Raw genomic sequence first — 7,837 nt, forward strand, 5'->3', positions numbered from 1 at the left:
ACAAGAAAAAAATTGTAAGTATGTGTGGCAGTGGATGTTCATGAGGTTTATTGTGGTGATCATTTCAAAAATATACAAAGAGTGAAGCATTATGTTGTACATCTGAAATGAATAGATGTTAATACATTTCAGTTTTCAAAAGAAGTAATACATAGGAAGGCTTTGAGCATTCAGATTTATACCTAATGGGAGTTTGTTTTAACCTTGAACCATAATCACTTTCCCATTCATTATATGGTGAACACCATGAAGCATGCCTTTGGTTGCCGGGGCTTGGTGAGACACAGAGGTTGTTGCTTGGGGAACAGGAAACACAGAGACAAATGGGGAGAAAGCAGCAAGCCCTTGCAAACTGAGAGAAAATACTGCTGCGACAAAAATAATGAACAGATTCCTAGGAAAGAACTGTCCTCCCTCCATAACCTTGCCTCTTAAATTCCCCCATCTCCACCCATCAGTTAGAGCCTCTGTACATCTGCATGCAGTTGTAACGGAAAGTGGAGGTTCTAATGCTTGCTGCTCAAAAGCCAAAAAAGAGGCAAAGTTGGTGGAAAGGAAAGTTTGCTTTATTTTGGATGCCAGCAATGGGGTGGGGGGTTGGGGGCAGACTTCTGTCCAAAGGTCAACTGTCCCCTACTGACAACCAGGTGGCAAGAGCTTTTATAGACAGAAGGAGGGGCTACATGCAGAAACAGCACACTCAGCTCTGACTGGCATTTTGAAATTGGTCATGCGGTGGTCTGACCAGTGCCATCTTGATTGTTTTAAGTACAATTAATCTTCAGTTCCAGGGTCGGTTTGTTCCCATTTCTTTGAGGCCATTTCTCGAAATTGTGGCAGCTTATGTCATGACTGCTGTCTGGTCATCATGCAGTTAACTTCTTCCATCTGGTGTGGGGTTTCAGTGTCTACAAGGTAGCTCACAGGATACGGCTGTAGTCCATGAAGAGGAGCTAAACGTCCTTGACTTTGCTTAATGACTAAACTATTATTGTTTTGTCCTGTTTGACTGCTTTTCTTTGCTTCTGCATTTTCTCACTTCTCTGATTAAACTTATGCTTTGGCTCAATTTTTCCACAGGCAAAAGGCAGGCGGGGGACTTGGGGGGAAAGGACCATAGGGTCTTGCTCCTTTTCACAATAAATTCCCTTCCTTATGCTTCATTTTCCTAGGTGAATCTTACTCATTTTTCATGACTCAGCATTATAGTTATGATAATTATGATGACAATAACAATATGATAATAATTGCTAACATTCATTGAGTGATTTATTAGGTGGCAGTCTTTATAAACACACACACACACATACACACACGTATATGAATGAAATTTACTCTTTCAATAGCCCCATAAAGGATGTACAATTGTACAGATGAAGACAGTGATGTTGAGAGGTTAATTAATTTGCCCAAGATGACACAGCTGTTAAGTGTTAGAAATAGAACAGAGATATCATCTTTGCTGTGACTTCTAGGATAGGTTCATTTCCTTTCCTGTGTGCTTTCAAAGAAGCCTGTATTGATCACATCATAAAGCTTACAGTTGTAGGTTATAGTAGCTTATAGTTCGTGGAGACTTCTCCAACTAGACTACGGCCTCCAAAGGGGGATGAGGCTATCTTGTTTATGTTTTAAATATCTCTAGTAATGAGCACTCAACAGCTAGCACAGAAGAGGCGCTCAATAAATATTTGTGGAATACAAGTATAAATGAATGAATAAATGCTTGGATGAATAAATGAATCTCATAATTAAAGACTGTATAATCAAAGGCTGAATAAATGAATCTCCTAATTAAAGACTGTAAGTAGTAACAAAAATCTTGTTAGGAAGAAGTGACATCCCTGTTTTCCAACTTGGCTAATGAAGGTTATTTCTGTTGTTTATGGAACAATGCAACTGCATTTCCCTTGACTACTCTGGGCAGATCCTACAATCACGAATTAACAGCAACAATGGAATGAGGGACAATATGCCACTGATCTCCATTTCTCTCTTTGTATCAACTGGAAACTCCTACATTGAACATGAAGCTCTATCAAAATAATGATAGTTTCCAAAAGAGAAAAATTCGCTCAATATCTTGTTATTAATCTCCATAGTATCAAATACCTTGCACCAGGTTTCCTTGAGATTGAATTGTCAATCTCATTCAAGTCAATTTAGTTCTAAGTGACAACGTTGCCTAATGATGTGAATTATGAGTATAGTTTTCCTCATAAGAAGAGACTTTTGCAAGGGCCTATTCGCTGATATTCTGCTCTCAATTCCTCACTTCCAATCCTTTACCCAGACACCAGACTTCTCTTTCAAGAAGAATGTTTTCACCATGGTACTTCCCTGCTAAAACCTCCAATGATTTTCTCACCTACAGGGTCAAGGTCAAATTTCTTAGCCTGATGTTCAAGGCTTCCAGACTGTGTCCAAACTTGCTTCTCTTATTTCTGACTCTTCTCTTACATCATCTTTCTGTTTCATGTTCTCTAGACATACCTTGCTCAATCCAATAATCCAATATTCTTTGTGTACCATGCACAAAGAATAACACTGAAAAATATTTCCTCTTCCTTCCTGAATCTCCCTATTCTACTTGTCTAATAGGCCTAATATAAACTCCATCGACTCTACTGAGTGCTCCAGATTATGTTAATTTTCTCTTTTCAGTTTGTGGGATTTATTTTTGATACCATTTATTTAACATTTGGTTTTATACTATCTGTGACATCCTTTTCTTGTATTTTTTTTTTTACTTATTCATGCCTTCTTCTCTTAACTTGATGGTCAGCATCGTGAGAGCAAAGACCATATCTTAAACTTCTGCTATATTCCATATCATCCCTAGTTTCAATAATGAGTGTCTAATAAATATCTGTTGAATGCACATACTTATGCTCCTGGGGTGAATGTTTGATGAGAGGTACTCAGAGCAGCACATAATTCCAGACAGGAAACGTGCCAGGCTGAGTCATTCAGCAGCTGCAACATGTTTGCAATGCATTTCTTTATCTGGGTGTGAGAATTAGGAATAAAGAAATCTCAGTTTGAGTGTAGTGAATAAACTTGGGTTTTGTGCCTTGTAATTTAATAATGCATTTTTAGAACTATTGCTGTGCATGATTCTTCCCTTTGATTCTATACAGATAACAAGATTTTGGCTGCAAGTAACAAAAATGGCTTCAATAATAAGGAAACAATCATACCAAAAGAAAAAAAAAAGGGAAAAGTTCAGAGATAGAATGGTTTCAGATTTAGTTAATTTTGTAAATCAGTGATGTTATCTGGGGCAAAATTTCTTCTCTCTTTCTGTTCTCACGCCTCCTACTATACTAGTGTAATTCCCTCAGGCTGAGTCTCTTTTTAATTGCAAAATGGCTGTTACAGATTCATCTCTTTGTTGAAGATACCACAAGTGTTCAGTGGGAGAAACAGAATCATTTCTCCTTTGGTGACTCTATTTGGGAGTGAAGAAGGCTTTTCCAGAAGCCCCTAGCAGATTTCTTCTTGGGTCTTATTAGTTGAAACTGGATTACATGCCCGCCTCTAAAGCAATAAATAGAAGAAAGGATAATACTACTACATTTATCTTGGCTCCAAAAGAATTCTGGTCATATGAGATGAACGGATGGATAGCAGAACAAAACTGAGGCTTTTCAGTAGGTTCAAAGAGAAAATGTCTGCTAGCCAAAAAACCAATCGTTGGCCTTAGATCCAAACACAATATTAGCAATGACCCCTCTCAAAAAGGTAAGCAATGCACCTACCTCTCTTGTACGTTTTCAAAGGATCGAATAGGCTAATGCATTTGCTGACTCTGAGGGATACCAACCAGCACATCAGTGGTTGGAATCCTCTGCCAGAACATATTAATAGTCTTAATGACCATAAATTATATATATTGTTTGCATTAAAATATTGGCTATGACTAAGCCCTGAGGTTTCTCTAGAGCACCTTTTTAAAGTAATAAGTTTTAGACTAGATGCCTTCCTTAGCCAACTTATAAAACAGAGAGATCTTATGCACAGCTATCCTCACCGCCTCCTTTTGTTCCTTTCTTTCACCTACCCAGCTGACTTCAAACTTCCAGAGGCCCAAAGCTATGTCAAAACCTGCTCTTAGAAGTGTTCTAATGCCAGTCAGCTGTGCTGGAGGGTGAGTTTGAACATGTGTTCCTCTACTTGGAATATATGAATGAAAAATTCATCTCTAATGGTAGAAAGAAGCGTTTCTGGTTTTACATGTCAAAATTGTAGTTATCAGCTAAGATAGCGTGTACGAGAACTTGAGATTTCAGGAGTTTTCTGGCACACTAAACTACTCAATATAACATTAAAGCTATTGCAAACATTTTAATTAACCAGGTAAAATATTTGTGTGTGTGTGTGTGTGTGTGTGTGTGTGAGAGAGAGAGAGAGAGAGAGAGAGAGAGAGAGAGAGAGAGGGAGAGGGAGAAAGAGAGAGGTGGAATGGAAGAAACAGTTCAAAATGCATGTTTTATATTGTGATCCTAATTAGGTTTATATATACTATCTCCATCCATCAGTTTATAGTTTTCCTTCAAATGCGTAGACAAAGTAATTAAGGTGAATATATACGAACAACAACGCAGGATGGTGTTCTAATGCTGCTTGGAAATAATTTTGTTTGTGATAGACTGCTTCTCAAAAATAGTTTCTCAGAGATTATAGAAAGGTAATGTCACCAAAATATTTTCACTCTTCATTTTTTCCTTCTTAAAATCTCTTTCAACCTATATCGTCTGCTTAATTGAGCCGAGTGCTACACATACAACATCCAAATTCACTGAACTGTTCAGATGCCTAATGAGTTTGGTGCAAATATTAAAAAAATTTTTAACCCAGAATATGTCAGATTTCTGACACGTATTGTGCCTCACTAATTACATTATTCTTTTTCTACGTTTCCTTTGGATAGACCAACATGAAAAACTATCTGTCTCTAATCTGTCAAGGAGAAGGAATACTAATGAGGATAAAGTTTTCAACAGAATAATTTATAATTTCTAAAAATAAATTATGATTCTTCTTTTTTGAGACGTTAAAAGACATACTTCATATACAGAGTTTTAGCTAACAGACTAATTTAGCACAAGAATCTTTTGTGAAGTCTTCTCCAACTCAGCTGTAACTGGCTCAGTATAAGCCCTTCCCAATTTGAACCCTTACAAAACATTTATAGGGCTATATTTCTACTATTTTACTTACCACAGTGCATTGTATTTATTTGTGTATTTTCCTCAACAATAAACCTTTGGAACTCAGGAAGCATTTCTAAATAATCTCTGAGTGCCCAATATTCAGCCAAGTGTCCAGCTCACACTAGGCGCTCAGTGTCCATTAGAAAAGCCTCACTTATTTTTGGCTCCTTAATTTGGACCACTCTGGTACTCGGTTAGAATTGGAGTTCTGCTGGACCCTCCATGAAAGGGGATTCCAGTAGGAAGCCAAGGCCACCTTGTTTCTGATTTTTCCTCTTTGTAGTCTAAATTAGGCACTCTTAGACTGCTCTTACATTCTGCTCTTTCTTATCTCTGGATTCATTCATTCAAAATATATTTATCTGAAGCAGTGACTGGCAGTCTATGCCAGTCACTGCTCCAGACTCTGGGATTCATCTGTGAATGAAACAGGCAAAACCCTGCTCCCATGGAGAAATAATCAAATAGATATATAATATAATGCCAGGTAATGAAAAGTGTCATGAAGAAAAGTACAGAAGATAAAGGGACAGAAAGTTTCAAGAGATGCCGTGTTTAGATAAAGTGGTCATTTTTCCTAGGTGGTAATTGTTGATCAGAGACAGTGAATGTCTGGGGAAGGAATGTTCTCAGCAAAGAACAGCAAAGACAAGAGCCTGAGACAGAGCATGTGTGGTGTGGCTGACAAGTAACAAGAAAAATCATGTGGCTTTTGCACGGTAAGCAGAAGGAATCACAGTAGGAAGTGAGGTGAGAGTAGTCATGGACATCTGAGATTGTAGGATCTTGAAGGCAGTAGTAAGGGTCCTGGATATTACTCTGATATATACACATACACACATACATTAATATATTTGGACATTACTTTAATATGGGAAGCCACTTATGGTTTTGAACAGAGGACTGACTAAATATGATTTATTTTTAAAAGAATTACTCTGACTTCTCTGTAAATTATAAACTGGAGGAAGACAAGGGTAAAAACAGACAGACTAATTCAAAGGCAAATTAGCATAATCCAGGCATAGAATGATGGTAGTTCGGACTAGGAGATTAATAGTAGAATGAGTGAGGAATGGTTGGTTTCTAGGTATATTCTGAAGGTGAGCCAGCGGGAAATATGGAGGGATGAGATCAAGGCTGAGAAAAAGAGAAAGTAAAGGATGGCTTCATGAGTTTTGGCCTGAGCAGTTGGGAGAATGATAATATTATTTAGTGAGATAGGTAGCCCTGTGGGATGGGCAGGAAGAAGGCAGACAGGAGCTGGTTTTGAAGTAGAGTGGGAATCATGAATTCATCATGGGACACTTTAAGTTTATGATGATTATTAGACACTGAAATGGAATTCCCTAGATTTTGGGGATACGGGCAAGGCTAGTGGTTTAAATTTGGGAGTTATTAGTGCCTTTAAGCCATGGAATCAGTTCTACTTGCCTAGGAATTAACTATAGAAAAAGAAGTGGAGACATAAGAGAGCTGAGATACAAGGTGCTCCAACATTTACAGGTCAGGAAGAGGAAGGTAACCTAGCAAAGGAGATTGAGAGGAGGCAGCTATTGAAGATAATCAGGAGTAGGTGATGTCAGAGAAGTAGGGGGAAAAAAGATAGCAATATCTAGTAATAACCGTTTTGTTTTTTTTTTTTTTTGGTTTGAATATTTTCTTCCCATTTTCTATAAACCTCAAAAAAGTGAGATTGATCTTGTGATCTAACCTATGTATTAGAAATAATCAATCTGGAACTCACACTTTCAATCTCCCCAACCTGTAAAGTGATATCTGAATGGTCCATTGTGGGAAATGCTGTTCCAGCTTCCATCAGTTGTTAGCTAACTTACCTACACTTAGCTTACCTTACAACAGGTAAGGAGGTAAGGAGCTATACCATGGATGGCCCAGATGTTTGGACTGTGTGTGTTAGATTTATTCAAACCCAGTCTCTGAAGAATATTTTATCTATTACGGTCAATTTTGCTAAAAATTTATAAATGCTTTGAAAGTAATTACAGAAAATTCCTTCTTATCTGGCCTCTTAACAACTGGCTTGAATGTTTCCCATTCTCTCCTTAAAATGCACTGACTCATGACCCTAGTCAGCAATTGCTCCCAGCCATAGTCTTCTCTTTGTAATGTCTGTGCCCTTCTGCTCCTTCTTGGATTAAGATGCTTCTCAAGATAGCATTTGTTCTCAACATGTATGTGCCAATTGTATTTATCAGGACAATAGCTAACTTGAAATATTTGTAAATTGATATAGTATGAAAACAGAATACACTGCATTGCTAAGTGTTGATGAATGTGGGTTGCTAAAATAATTCTGATAATTTGATGTTGGAGAGATTGAAACCAAGTCCCCCCAGACTGAGTTCCTTTGCCAAGTTTGTGATTAACCTCTCTACCCGAAACTTTATTCCCTTTCTTGTCTCACCCTTGTTCCCATTAGGATTGAGGAGTATCAAAGAAAAGAGAGGATTGAAGCTGAACAGGACCTTGCTGGGCTCTCTAAGGTACAAAGATCCCTCTGTGTCCCCCGTTTCTTGTAGAAAAAGGCTTTAGTCTCCTAGACCTTCCCTGAGTTCCAAAGAGCAGTTTCAAGCAGTTACTAATTAGGGAAGTGAGGG

Source organism: Balaenoptera ricei, chromosome 5, assembly GCF_028023285.1.
Source record: "Balaenoptera ricei isolate mBalRic1 chromosome 5, mBalRic1.hap2, whole genome shotgun sequence".
NCBI classification, from domain to species: Eukaryota; Metazoa; Chordata; class Mammalia; order Artiodactyla; family Balaenopteridae; genus Balaenoptera; species Balaenoptera ricei.